The sequence below is a fragment of the Mauremys reevesii genome, linkage group 2 (genome assembly GCF_016161935.1).
Source record: "Mauremys reevesii isolate NIE-2019 linkage group 2, ASM1616193v1, whole genome shotgun sequence".
Taxonomy (NCBI): Eukaryota; Metazoa; Chordata; order Testudines; family Geoemydidae; genus Mauremys; species Mauremys reevesii.
The window spans coordinates 87510640-87526095 of record NC_052624.1 but is presented as its reverse complement, the minus strand read 5'-3'; the positions used below and the strand labels follow the sequence as shown (position 1 = coordinate 87526095).

Below are 15456 nucleotides of genomic sequence, written 5' to 3'. Positions count from 1 at the left end.
TTCCAGTGAGGTCCTACTGCTGCTGCTTTGGAGATCTCTGTATTGGACTGTGCAATTGTACCCTGCACACTGTGGGACACTGGAACAGCTGCTGTGCATGGATCTACTTAACACAATAGCTCTCCCAGATGATAAACAGCTTTCAGTATTGTAAAGAATTGGAATGAAGGTAAATGTATGTTTCTCACTGGGCTGGTGCCCCAATAGTAGAACCTGCGCTGTTTGTTTGTCTTCAGCTGAGCTGTATTTCTTGCATGTTTCGTTTGCTGCTGGCTTGATCTGCTAGTTAATTATGTCGTTATGGATGTGCCTGTAGCGAGAGGTGTTTGGCTGCTATGAGATGATTTGTAGGGAGCAGAAAATAATTTCCTAGAAGCTGAACTATCACTACGTACATATTTTGTATTGCTTGCATTGACCTGAGTACACAATCTAATTTGTGTTTTCTATATATGTTACTATGACATCAGTGTGAGAGTGTGTGTTCAGGTGGTGGGGTTTTTTATATGAGGATGTACTTAAGCTACCATTGTAAGCATCAGAAGAGAGGTAAATTAGAATATAAGCTCATAGAAGTAAGCCCAATATCCATGTATTTATCAACTTAACTGAGAACTGAAATATGCGAGAGATGTTTATGGCATATCTGGTTGTCTGTTTTTGGTAATCCTTATGCAGTTACTCCTCCTGCTCCCCACTAATGGGGGTTAAGTTTTATGTCATTTGGGATTTTTGTTCCGTTACTGATTTATCTCTGCGTGCGTGGTGTGTGTAGTTTGTGCCTTGTGCTGGTATCAGTGTCTGTCGGCTGATGAAATCCACGCTTTCCACAACAGGATATATATGCTTTTTGGCCTTGTGTTATGAGACAATTGATACTGGCCCCAGGGAGGTAAGAGGTCATTGCAGGAGCCTGTGCACAGCAATTACTTAACATCTAGTAATGATAACCTTTCTTAGCAAGTGATGGATGTCAGCCAGAATACTGTGGACTGCAGCAAGTTATTCTTTGTGCCTGGAAACTAGGCTCTGCCTGCCTGTAGGGCAAAATGGCTGACTTTGAGCTTCAGTCTTGGCTTTGCAAGGTATCACACACTGTATGTATGACCATCTGAGGTGGAAGTTTAATGTGCTCGAGTAGGCCCAGGGAAGGATGCTGCAGGATGGAAATACAATTAGCGCCCCAAAGTGCCACCTATCTTTTGAATGGGGGTTTCCAAAAATATGGAAATGATTTGATTCCAGTCTTCAGCCTTGGTTTTCTTCCTCTATTCATTAATCATGTCTTTTTCTTTTTCTTTCTTTCTTTCTTTCTTTCTTTCTTTCTTTCTTTCTTTCTTTCTTTCTTTCTTTCTTTCTTTCTTTCTTTCACACAAAAGAATCTGTGATTTCAAATGTCACCAAACCCAGAAGGGCGACAGCTGTAATGGTCTTTTGTTCGCTTTTGCATCTAGTTTCACATGCTTATCTATTGGTGGTAGTATTGTTAATTATTAATTATTTATATAGCGATGTATATAGATCATTGGCAGCAGTTAAAATATTGGAAGGAAATATCCATGCTTTCAGCATCTTACAGTCTTAAGGACTGATTTATATTGAGGCCAGCTTTATCCTATGAACAGAACAGATAGTCACTTCATGGAGCAAAATATTGGAGTAATAGAGGGTGGAGGCTTTCTGTTTTGCCCAGGGCAGCCAGATCCTTACAGTCTGTCTTGGCGGATGTGAGACATTGTGGCAGTCTTAGGGTATGTCCATACTACCCGCCCGGGTCGGCGGGTAGCGATCGACTTCTCGGAGTTCGATATATCGCGTCTCATCTAGACGCGATATATCGAACTCCGAACGCGCTCCCGTCGACTCCGGAACTCCACCACCGCAAACTGCGGTGGCGGAGTCGACGGGGGAGCCACGGACTTCGATCCCGCGCCGTCAGGACGGGTAAGTAGTTCGAACTATCAACTTATTACAAAAGTAGTGGTTTTTTTCAAACTTCAGGGTTCTGATAGTGCCCTTTAAACTGTATGCCCCGAAAGTTAAAACACCCAAACAAAACCTTTAAAAAATTTTACAAGGATTTTTTTTCCCATCCCTTTACTGATATGTAGAAGGGCTTCTTTGACAGGCATAAAAGCAACAGTACAAATTATGCATTTACTTTTCCCTCTCTTCTCTAGGCAAATCTGTGCTTTTTCAGTTTTTGCTGCTGCAGAAACTATTAAACACACTCTTACAAACTCTGGAAATGAACATGTACGTGAACCACCCCCCGTGGAAGTGTGTAAGAGTGGTGGTCTCATGCTAACACATGAGACAGGAAGTGAAACTGGCCATCAACATGTGGGGTTGAGATAGGTAATTTTATATTGTTGGGTGCCAAGTAAATTTATTTAAAAAATATTTAGTTCTCAGAAACAAGAAATGGGTGGGCCATTTCTTACTAATTGTTTCCCTTATTGCGAATTCAGGGGTGTGATTCTCACTATTTTTATCACAGGTTTTTTCACATAACTTAGGGGATACCGTGATTAAAAGACTAAGAAAAATAATCACAATTAATTAATGGCTATATTATTATTAAAGAAATGAAAATAAAACATTAAACAAAATGACACAAATGATAAACTGGTTACTTCAGTTACAATCTCTTCTGTACGGCTCTTCTGTGGGGAGCTTCCAGCAGAGATGACACCTCAGAGAGTGGGCCCTGCCTTTTGTGGGGCACTTTTTCTCTTGGTAAGCTGAGACCAAGGTCCTATTTCCCAAAATTGTCATGTATCCAATTTTCATATATCCTGATTCCTGAGATAACTAAGAAGGTTTATAAATGGGCACGATAATTTTGTTTTAGGACAGGTGAATCCTGTTGTTTATTATTAATAGCAGCCAGTTTATAGATGGGCAATGTAAGCAATCTTAACTAAATCCTATGTGATTGAAGAAAATATTTAAATCAGTTACTTAGAAGAAGTCATTTAAGGAGCGGTCTTTAGACAGGCAAGTTAACCAATATTAAGAATATTAAATCTAGCTGTTTCTCTGTTTAGTCCCTGTCCCCTCTTTAGGAATACATGCTCTAACCACCTGGTGATTAACAAGAGACAGTTAATATTTTAAGTTACAATTGCATTTCAGTATTCCAGTAAAATCATTACAAGTTTTTAAATCTAATTCCTTAGGTAATTTCCTGTCACCAATCCATAATAACGTCTTGTGGAGGTTCCTCAGATAGTGACGCCAATTGAGATATTTCCTGAGGGTTGGGGGAGGGAAATTTCGGTCCCTGTCTCATCCCTCATCCCACCTTGGCAAGGACCCCATTCTGATCCCTACTCCGCTCCCCTTGGTCGCCCTTGGTGGGAGAATTTCCCCTCTCTGATACTCACAGTGCAAGAACTGCTGCTGCTGGGAGTTATAACACCATTTGGCCAGCTGGACGGAAGAGAAGCGGAGCCAAATTTGACCCTATGCTCCAAGTAGCAATGTGGCCTGGCTGCCCCTCCATCTACGTGCCATTTTTCCTTCCTATTTCCATGAAATTGGGAAAAACACACCTCTTTCAGGCTTGTTTAAATTTAATGGTTGCTGTTATTCATTCATTGCCTCCATGACTTTGGGAGATAATATTATCCACCTTGTCTCTCTAATATCCTGGAACTGATACGGCTCCAACTGTATTGCCTGAGCACTGCCAGTTGTTAATTAGTTCTCCATTAATATAAATATTCTGTACTTTAATGGCCTCTTACATTAGTAATTTGTCTAGCAAGGTCATTCGATTCCAAGTTGGTACATAAAGCATTTAGCCATTTAAATAGCAATGATATTAGGAGCTTTGCATTTTGTTAAAATATTTGCAAGGATGCATTTCACAAAGGTTTGCCATTTCCACATCTAAGAAATAAACAAAAGGTTTAAGACATTTCCAGCTACTCATGTTTTTCCTGAAGCTTTAAACACACAAGTAGAAAAGAAAAGGGAGTTAGTATAGGCCTACTTTACTCCTAGATTTATTGCTCTGCTAATGCAACCCTACATTCCTTTCCACAATCAGGTCTTTTCCTAAAACATGAATATTTTACATGGTTTCTCTTCTTGAGATAAGGATTACATTTGTACTAACTGGTATCTTATACAAAGGGAGATGTCCTGGTCTAGATAAAACACTCTTGGGGTTCTCTCATTACCCAACTTTCTTGGCGTTACAATCTGTTTTGCTATTAAATATTTTATACAAAGCACAAATTTCAATAACCAATACTTCTTTTAAATGTAGCACAAAATAAACTAGTACAATGTTAAAGCAAAGTTTAAAAATGCAGTTTCTCTGAGTTGGTATAGCACTCTTAGGGGTAAGAAACTTGGTTTTATAGCTAAGGAGGGGTTGGTTAACTTCCTGACAGTTGCTTGTGCTTGGGTAGGGTGACCAGATGTCCTGATTTTATAAGGACAGTCCTGATTTTTTGGGGCTTTGTCTTATATAGGCGCCTATTACCCTCCACCCCCGTCCTGATTTTTCACAATTGCTGTCTGGTCACCCTAGCTTGGGAGATAGAAGCAGAAGCCTCCTGCAATTTCTTTAACCAGCCTGAACATTCTACAACACAACTAGTTAAACATAAATGGTATTGTTCTATTTTCAGGTACCCTGGCTATAACATACTTGTGGCAAATCTTAATATTCAGTAAAGGCATAAACAAGTTTGTAATTACCTAATATTAAAAAGATATAAGTTGTAATAATTTTATGAATGTCATTTTTGCATCACTATTGAGATCTGTCCACTATACAAAGTCAAATGTCAAAAAACAACAAAAACAAACAAACAAACAACAAAAAACTGAATGTTTTTCTTTCTTTCTAATACTTTTTAGTTGTAATCTTCAGCGTTACTTGTAATAACACATTTTTAGATGGATATATGATATTCAAGTGGATGGTGTCCTAAGGAAGCATGCAAATATTTAGTTCTTTAAGTGCCTAATTTTGGGTAATTGCTTACTTATGTGCCTGTTGAGGTTTTGGTCTAGTATAATGTTCCTTGAATAAATCTTTTCCCTTAATACTTTTAGGATATGACATTGTTACCATGTGTGCTGTTGCCCTGGGAAGATGCATGGTGTTAATTCTGATCTCTATTCAAATTAAGCAGTGGAAAAAAATGGAAGTTCTGTACTTAAGGAAGTTGACTATTTAAAGGAAGGAACAGGCAGTCATAAGTGGCAACAGTTGTCAGTAATGCGCTTTAAAAATATCAGCATGGCATTGAATAAGTCTTGGCATCCGGCATTTTGTTTCATTTGACTGTGTACTTAGTCCAATATCATTTAGTTCTGACATTATTTAATTTCTATAGCTTATCTACTGACCTTGCAAAGTTATCTTAATTACAAATTTAAAAAAAATCCTTAATTCCTTAAGCTTTGCAAGTAATTATAATGCTGCTCAGCTCAAATTAAGAAATTTTAAAAATATATGTTTAATAAGCTGACAAAATTCCAGCAATATATATGATGCATCCATGGTACATTAGAGGATTACAGTTTAATAACTAATAGAAAAAGCATTTATCCTTTTGAGAACCTGATCTTGCAAGGTGCTGATCAACCTCAACTCCCACTGGCTTCAACAGGAGTTCAGAGAAGTCAGTACCTCACAGGATCAGGCCCTAAAACTAACAACATCTGGCTAGTGAGGCTGCAGATCAGGTTATTCATAGTGGCAGTTCATAGTCCTTTATAATGGCAATGGATAATGAGTGGGGCAGGGAAAGAGTAAGAATGACTCTACAGCCTGGTGGTTAGGACACTCACCTAATATGGGATGTGGGAGACCAAGTTCACATCCTTGTCCAATGACTAGTTAGTTAGTTAGAAAATGTGGAACAGCTTCAACATGAGAGATTCTCTCTCTTTTCAATGATTAGCCAGACAGTCGGCCATAGCGATCGTTCGCCATGTGGTCTGTTCCTGCGCAACTGCAAAGGCTTGACGGCCTGAGAGTCCAACATTGGAACATACTTGATGAACCCATATAATAGGGGGTCTGCCTCTGGGCTACCTCCACCCCTCGGTTGGTGGAATTTTATCCTGGAAGTTACAAGCCACCTGGAGAACAGCGGTCGCTGGGATGTCTTGTGGCATCCTTGCAACATGTCTGAGAAGTGTAAGGCACCGCCTGCGGACAATGGCCCTAGTAGTCTGTAGATGTTACAGATGAAGTCATTCCACTTTATGGCCAATATACAATGTTGATATTTTGTGTGGAAAACCTCCAGCTTTGTCCAGTCTGAGCAGCATAGTGTCCATGTTTCACAACCGTACAACAATATGAGAAGGATACAGCTCGAATAAATCCTGAACTTGGTTGTCATACTAAGATGATGTTGATTCCATATCTGTTGTAAATGACCCATGGTAGATGCTGCTATGCCAATCTGATGGAGAACCTCTGTGTGAGAATTGGAGGAGCTGGTAAGCAGAGGCGGCAGGTTTGTACAATTTTTGGTGGTGCCCAGAACGGGTCCAAATTCCCCCCCCCCGCCACACCTGCCTTGTAAGCTGATATATATATTTTTTAATAATGTAAAATTGGACTGGAAACAGTAAGTGTTTAACAGTTTCCCTATATTGCATAATATCACTATTGTAAGAAAAATGTATCTAACTCAGAATATCAACTTTATTAATACTCTTTTGAATACGGAAGCAAGCAAGCACTCTTGGATCAATAACTCTCAAAAGCAAAAAGCTCTGATTCGCTATTGTACTCCAACCATGTAAATCTTGATAGCCAAGATTGATGAAAACTCCTTTTCTTATCTTTTAGATTTGCTACATCTTTCTTTTGTGTAACTTCAGTTTGCAAGCTGGGTTTCGAACTCAGGCCATCACTTGCAGAATTACCCTTTTGTTCTTTTTCTCTGGGTAACTTTATTAAGAATTTATCCATTGATTATTATTACACAAAATTAATGAGGTGGGCCCGAGGGGTTTGGAGTGTGGGAGGGGGCTCAGAGTAGGGCAGAGGGTTGGGGTGTGGGGGGTGAGGACTGCAGTGTGGGGCTGAGGATGAGGAGTTTGGGGTGTGGGAGGGGCTTGGGCAGAGGGTTGGGGTGCGGGGGTGATGGCTGTGGGGTGGGGCCAGGGATGAGGAGTTCACGGTGCGGGAGGGGGCTCAGGGCTGGTGCAGGGGGATGAGGGCTCTGGCTGGGGGTGCGGGCTCTGGGGTGGGGCTGGGGATGAGGGGTAAGACATTCCTTTCCTCTCCCAGGCTGGAGAGCAGGCAGAACTGGATTATTGACATGGTTGTGCAGAGCATTACTACTGGGGATGTCCGCTGATTTAACTGGATTTGTTGTTTTAACTATTATACAAATATTTCAGCCTAGTAACCAAGATGAAAGGAATCTAAAAGGATAAATCTTCATTAAGGTGCACAGGGAAGTAAATGCGAAACTCTATTATTGGGGACATGGCCAACCTGAAAGCCATATATTGTAAACAAGTATTTCTTTACCTATTTATGACTCTCTCACAGTCTGCGTATTGCTTATCTTCGACAATGAAAATAAGATGCTTCCAAGCTGTCAGTGCTGTAATGTTTGGGTTGCGAACACTTGATGGAAATTTGTCCTTGCTATAAAACCAGTGTTTTCAATGGAATTTAAAAGAATAATGGGGAATATTTTTCCGTGGGTCTTAAGGGTTTGTTTTTATAAAACTAATTTTTTAGATGAAGTGGAGTCGTCGCCTTACTAAGGACTTGTCTACACTGGGGTTTCACACTGAGATAAACTGTGCCAACACGAGTCATGGTTAACTGGTCATGGATTGTCTACACTAGAGGCTTGCACAAATTCAGCTATGTTGGTGTAAAATAACCCTGTGCAGAGAAGGCCTACAGGTCAGACAGTCTAGCAGCCACAGCAATGCACCCCTAAGAACCACTTATAAAGAACAAAGGAAAGAAATGCCAACTTCTAAGCAAAGAATTGGGCTGGGGATGAGGGGTTCACGGTGCAGGAGGGGGCTCAGGACTGGGGCTGAATCAAATGCAGCCTTAAGATCAACATACGCTACATGCAGGGGCTTCCTGAACTCATGAGGTATTTCCAGCAATAAGTGAAAGGCCAAAATGGCATCTAATGTGGACCTGTTCCTCGTAAAGTCTGAGTGTTGGGGATGACTCTTCTGATGTAGCAAAGGCTCCAGGCATAGCAGCAAAACACGTGCAAATACCTTCCCTGAACGGAGAGCAAGGTGATTGGCATGTAGGTCTTACATTCACTGCGTGGCCCCTGGCCTTAGAGAGTGAGATCACAATACCGTCCTTCCCGGCAGTTGTCTGGGTTCCAGTTCCCCACACCAGACGAAAGATGGCCAGAAGTGATTCTGTTACAGGATCAATAGCACATTTTAGCAGCCCTGAGGGGATGCCATCAGCACCGGTTTTGTGTCCGTTTTTCAGTTTAGAGATGGCACATTTCACTTCATCCAGTGTTAGTGCATCAGTACAAATGTCTGGATCCGGAATCTCAGTGACTGCCAGATCATCCAGCTCTCAACAAGCGGCAACTGGAGGATGGTTCAGGGCACTGTGACAATGTTCTACCCAGCGTGAGAGAACGTCATCGTCCGATTTACATGGATGGCTTTGGGTGTCGTTCAGGATGCCATTTGTAGTGACTACCTCTTGACGTGAGGTTGTGAATGGCGTGGAATGCTGGCTTCAAGTCGCCTGTGGCTAAGCCAAATTTGATATCATCCGCCATTTGGTTATACTATGCCTCATGATCGCAGAATGTAAAGGTGTTAAATTTTTGCTTCAGCTGATTACGAGTGCGTTTATCACCATGCTGGCGGGCTGCAGCCTTCAATTTCATTATCTGGAAGGCCTCTTATGATAGCCATGGATGGTATGCTGGATGCCTATAGCCAATCATTTGCTCAGCAGATTGGTTGAGGGTAGAAGAGAACAGGGACCAGGCAAACTCCATGTCACCTGGCAGATTAGTTAGAGCCGAGACTCTGTTGCTGATGTCAATACAAAACCTGTTGTCTAAACCTGGCACATGGAGTGCGTCGATGTCAAACTTCTTCCTCATCTCAGAAGTCTTAGCTGCCTGTTGGAACATCAATGCCATATAGGTGACCACTAGATGGTGATCTGTTCGCTGTGCATTCCGCACCACGATATGAGTGATATGAGAGATTCCCAGACCAGAATACCCCATACCCAAGGCTACTCTCCTCCAATGTGTAACATCCAAGTTCAAATCCCTTCTTCATATCAGGCAGAGTGGGGAACTGAACCCAGGCTTCTCATATCCCCGATGAGTGCTCTAACTACTGAGCTAAAGGTTATATAAGGGAGCTGCTTCTCTCCCTCCCTGCCATGTTTTGTGAATCTAGTCCTCCTTTGCCTGCATCAAACGTCTGAAATCTAAATGAAAAATTGCAAGTTGGGTCAAAATAAAACATTTTGTTTCAACGTTACTGAAACATTTTGATTTTTTTGGTCAACGCTCTGGCAACCTCAGCATGACTTTGCAAATCATTTTAGGTTGACCAAAAACTGCATTTACAGTGAATAAACTATTAGCTGAAAAAACTTCACCTAGCTCTAATGTAAAGTAATCTGAAAAATCAGGTTCTAGGTACCACAATTTTGGCATCCAAAATTAGGGGGCACTTTTGATTGTAAACACTCTGTGCCTCAGTTCCCTATGTGTAAACCTGGGATAATACCACTGCCTCATCTCACACAGGTGTTGTTAAGATAAGTTAATGTTTGTGAAGCACTCAAATGAGCACCATAGAAATGCCCAAGAAGAAACTAATAATTCTGTCTTCAGAGCAAAGTTGGAATATTGGGCAGTAAATAAGGCCTGGGGCCACACGCTGAGGCGTGAGGAGGAAATTAAATATTTAATAGCTCCAGATTTAGTGAGTGCCATCCATCCTATGTACTGAATGAGGCAGGGTCCTGTTGAAAACATATGGGGATAATGTAATTAAAGACTGTCTTATAAGTTACAATGCATATGCACAAAGAGGCTGAATTAAGGTTGCACAGGCAACTTCAATTATGGCATTTTCTACCCTTTGAGTGTTTGAGTTTGCAACCATAATAAGTGTCTTTTAATGTAGGTTTTTGTAGCCTAGTAAGATAGCAGATGCATTGAATAGTTCAGAACTGAGGAATTGTCTGTCTAAGCTGTAGGTAAACAAAACTAAATTAAATTTGTCCTTCAGTTATCTGAGGGGAAATTCTGGTGCACATTGCCTTGCCTGAATTCTGGAGAATTCCACAGGGGGAAGGGTAGGGGAAATTTACTACTCAGGAAGAGCCATACTGTTAGGCCAAAGCAGCTTCCACTGCCCTAAAACACCTTAATCGATAGCGTGTCTGGAAGGTGGGGTGAGGTGGGGGGTGGAAATGACTGAGGAAAATGCATAGCTTCAGATGTTCCAGCCTCCATAGTTGCTGGTGCTGGGGGTGCTGCTGCACCCCCTGGCTTGAAGTAGTTTCCATCATATACTGGGTTTACAGTTTGGTTCAATGGCTCTCTGCACCCCCACTATACAAACTGGTCCAGCACCTCTGCCAGCTCCTTTAATCATACCTGTAGACCAAGGAGTGTCTGTGAAGTTGGTCTCTATATAGGCCGTGTGCACCTTTATGTACAGTGCCTGGAATTCTGCCCTACCTTCCCCTGCTAAGGTGATGCAATCATTTCTTGATAAAATCACTGCTGATAAAGTCCAGCTGGTAGTAATCAGCGACTGCTGTCATAAAAAAAAATAAAAAAAAATTGAGAAATGAAAATCATCTCTGCAGAGCAATGGAACCTGTTCTCTGAATGTGGGGCAAATGGAGAAAGACAGTAGTCTTTTAGAATACTCTGAACTTCCCAAATGTGATTAAACAGTAACCAGCTTCCCTCACTCTTACATTTATTACTATTTTCTCTTTAAAACCCCCCTTATCATTTTAATTTCGACATATTTTTTCTGCTTGGTATTATACAGTTCTGAGTACTTGTGAATCAGTAAAATACAAGATCCTAAGACTTAACAAGTATTACAAAATGTTGAATGATCATAAGTATTGTCCAATGTCACTTAAAAATATTTTTCTGTGATTGTGGGGAACTTTATTCTAACAATGAGATATATTACACACAAATGAACTTCAATAACTTCCTCAAACGTATAAAATTAGCATAAGTCAGCTCTGACTCTGGTGATGGGCATCAGTATAAAGCCTTACGATAGATACACCTCTACCCCACTATAATGTGACCCGCTGTAACACAGGTTCGCATATAGTGCGGTAGCAACGGGGCTTCGGTGGCGCTTTAAAGGGTCCGGGGCCCCAGCTGCTGCTGGGAGCCCCGGGTCCTTTAAATCACTGCCGGAGCCCTGCCGCCGCTACCCCGGGGCTGCAGCCGCGGGGCTCCGCTGGCAATTTAAAGTGCCTGGGCTCCCCACAGGAGCCGGAGCCCGGAGCTCTTTAAATCACTGCCAGAGCCCCGCCGCTGCTACCCCAGGTTTGCGGCAGTGGGGTTTGACAGCGATTTAAAGGGCCCAGGGCTCCGGCTGCTGCAGGGAGCCCTGGGCCCTTTAAATCACTGCTGGATCCCTGCTACTGCTACCCCAGGGCTGCAGCAGCGGGGCTCCACCGGCGATTTAAAGGGCCTGGGGCTCCCCGCAGCCAGAGGCCCAGGCTCTTTAAATCACCGCTGTAGCCCTGCCACCGCTACCCCGATATAACGGGGTTTCACCTATAACACAGTAGGGATTTTTGGCTCCCCACGACCGCGTTATATCAGGATAGAGGTGTAGTTGTAAAATGGAACAAAGCAATATTGGGCTTTTTCTATGTTTACGTTTAGGTGAAGTTCACCTTTGTGCAGAGGGCCACAGAGGTTCTGGAAGCAGAAAGCAAGTGTTTGGTTGTTGTTCCTACTTCAAGGTGGGGTGCTACTGCATCCCCAGCATCCATAGTTCCGGTACCGCTGGAGGGCCAGGGAAAACCTATGTACCATTTCAGTGGAACTTACAAGGTGAAATATGCTTTGTATTGGTCGTCCACCCGGGACAGAGTTTCACCCTTTGTGTTTAGAATCATGGCAACACCAACTAGACCAGGGATCAGCAACCTTTGGCCCGCGCCACTTCCCGCAGCCCCCATTGGCCTGAAACGGCCAGTGGGAGCTGCAATCGGCCGAACCTGCGGACGCTGCAGGTAAACAAACCGTCTCGGCCCACCGGTGGATTTCCCTGATGGGACGCATGCCAAAGGTTGCCGATCCCTGAACTAGACTCTTACATTTCAAAGCTTTTGTACTGGAGTTTCAAAAGTTTGGGTCAAATTCTGGCCAGCACCTGGAAACATGTGTAATAACCACCTCCCCAAATGGATGCATTTGATCCATCAGAATCATAGAAGCTGGAAAAGAGAAAGTTCAAAAGTTATTTCTGTTCTATGTCCCAGACTCACAGAACCTAATTCTCCTCTGGCTGGGATGAAATTAAAATCAGGCTTAAACTTTTGTGATTTGTATAATAATACACATGGATAAAAATATTCTATTCAGTATTTAATCATTAAACTGTTCTTGTGATAGGAGAACTTCAGAAATTAATTAGAGGGTCAGTAAAACAAACTTCTAGAAATATGGATGATTCTCTAAAATTCCTGAGTCTGCCAAGCTGGGCTGGAGAAATCTGTGTGGGAAAAAGGCAGGGAGGGGAGGAAGCTGTCTCATGAGACTCCCAAAACTGTATGCTTCTGTCTTCATTGCTGAATTGTTGTCTAGAGGTCATCGGAAAGAGGCAATTGGAGAGTTGATTTTCACCACTTATAGACGATGGTGACTGACACTCTATAAATAGCTGAGTTAGATTAGATGAAGAATAGCCTTTGTTTGTGGTATTTTGGCACTTCTGCTTCTGCCAGCTGGAGCCAGGAAATTGGAAGTGTGAAAATGGAAAGCAATGGGGAGAAAGTAAACTGAACCTTATTATACCTTGAAATAGATTCAGATTGGCTTCTTTCTGAGCTTTGGGATCGAGTTCCGGTTGACATTTATTTTATCTGACTGGTTTGCCCTATTCTTGGATTGTGCAGTTTTCCTCCTTTACACATGTTGAACATATCCCTGCATTAGGTAGAATTTATATTAAGCATTCCACTGTCATTTTAGTATTTTGAGACTTGGATTATTAGGAATGTGTGTGTGAGAGAGAGTATCTCTCATAGTATTTAATGTATACATAATTTCTATGAGAAGGGTAATGGAAACATGATAAAGAGATCAGTTAAAAATGTTCTAAACTTTCCATTATGACCCCGTGATTCTTCAGAGATAATTTTCCTATTATACAAGTCTCAGAAATAGTTTTGTTAAATGCAAAGCCAGCAAAATCTATTTGATAAAAATGAGGTAAAATTTGTTGTCGCAATTTCCAGGAAAAAAAAATGCCAAGAACTGAGCAGATGCAGACACTAACCTACCCCTTGTCACTCCTTAGAGATGTTTTCCCTGTCACGTACAAGGTACATTAATAGGTGGAGTCAGCTTCCACACCGGGTACCCATGTAAGTGTTCTGTGGTGAAATAGATGGTTCAGTCTCCGGTGCTGGATGATAACTGCCTGGGACCACAATTCAACAGCCTTATTTCTTATGGCACCTGGTACAAATATTAGCAAAGGTAGAGGCTTGGTAAAGATCATTTTGCTTCTAAGGTTTACTTTTCTTTATAGTGTATTTTCTTAATATACTGGCACTGTTTGTAATATGTCTGCACTGGTCTCTGAAACACAGTGTTGTTCAGAAAACCAATAAAAACATAACATTGTAGTGATATTATTTCTTTCTCAATTTATACCTCCAAAATCCCGCCTCTCCCAAGCATTGTTTCCTACTCCTTTCACATCAGCAGGTCCCTCCCCTATCCCCCTTGCTTCCTGTCTTGCAGGGTGAATCTCAACTGGTCTTTCTTTATTTTACTCCACAAGGGAGACGAACTCTAGTCTTTACTCCCTGAGCCATCCTCTCCGCCCCCCGTCCCCCACCCAGTCTGCTGAAAGAAAAAAGGCAGCAAAAAATAAATGGGAAACTATAGGATCTGGGATCTCAATAAGCAAACTCACTTCTTTTATGTAATGTCACCATGCATTTTTTTTGAGCATTGTGCTGTCTATGGGGCATAAAATGAAGAAGAAAGACAACAAAAATAACTTGAGATGGATTTTACAGAATGATAAATTAGATCTGATTCTTAAGCCAATAATCACATGAGCTCTGGACCATCTTCTGGTTCTAAAGGCACGGGGTAGTTAGTCCATTGACCTAACCATTTAGCATTTGTAATGTATGAGCTGTAGCAAGTTCTAGGCACGTTTCGCAGCACTGGGTAATTACAAAAAATTGGTCATTTAAGTTATCCTAAAACGCAGCAATTCTGTGACTAATTCAAAACCCCAGTGTCTTTGCTTTGTCTCAAATTTTGTTTGAATTGGTAATGGGTTGTTTTAATCCCTCTCTAGTTCAGCGGTCAAGTTGAAGGACAGAATGCTTTTGGGGGAGGGGGAGAGAGAGAAAGGGAAAACAAGTTAGTATTTGATATTATTCATGGAGCTAATTGGTCAATGAACTTTCACTTCTGGAAGCTTCTCTTTAAATGGAAGAAATAAATATAACCCTTCTTAAGTTCCTAGCTTTCAAAATGTGTCTCACTTTCAACTTGTGCTCCTCTAGCATGTGCTAGAGAGGGCTCTCAAGTGACCCTGGAAAGAAAGTGTGGGGTGATTTCCCTGTCTCTGGTTGAACTGACTCCCTCTTGGGGCAGATTATCCCTCAGGGCACATAAAAATATTTGTGACAAGCACATTTTACACTTTTGAGACAAGGTAGATTAGAGCAAATGGCAGGTTTTTGTTAAACAACGTCCTGGAGATGTGAAGAAACTCTCCCCTTTCCCCCACTTCATAGAAGGTGTTCTTCCTCCCGTCTCATTTCAGTTTATGTAGACTGAACTCGGTGTTTGTAGTAGCAAAATTCATGGTGTAATGGCTATGAAAAAAGTAGAAACCTTTCCTGTAAAGAACATTTTATTTGCCCTGTAGGGCTGCTCTTTTCCTCAGTTATAATTAGGATATGGCACTTTACTTTAGATGGGAAGACAAATGAACAGATTCACCACTCCTTCATGCCTTCTATTTGTGAGCATCACACTCTTTGGGGCACAGAACTTTCACATGTTAAGGAGGAAATGGTTGTGGAGTCCCTTGTTAAAATACTGGCAACACTCAATTTGCTGCTATGGAGAGCATGCCTAGAAGGGCTTTTTTGACAGATTGGCATCATAGTGCTAACTTTAAAAATGGAAAATAAACTTTAAGAAACCAAGGGGATTGGGCTTTGTTTGTGCATGCATT

The 15456-nt window shown here is 41.7% G+C and overlaps 1 protein-coding gene across 7 annotated transcripts in view; it reads left to right on the top strand.

The window, feature by feature from the left end:
• The window catches only part of PDE1C (phosphodiesterase 1C), a 533093-nt gene that overhangs the window by 279595 nt on the left and 238042 nt on the right, over nt 1-15456 (top strand). The window lies entirely within an intron of this gene.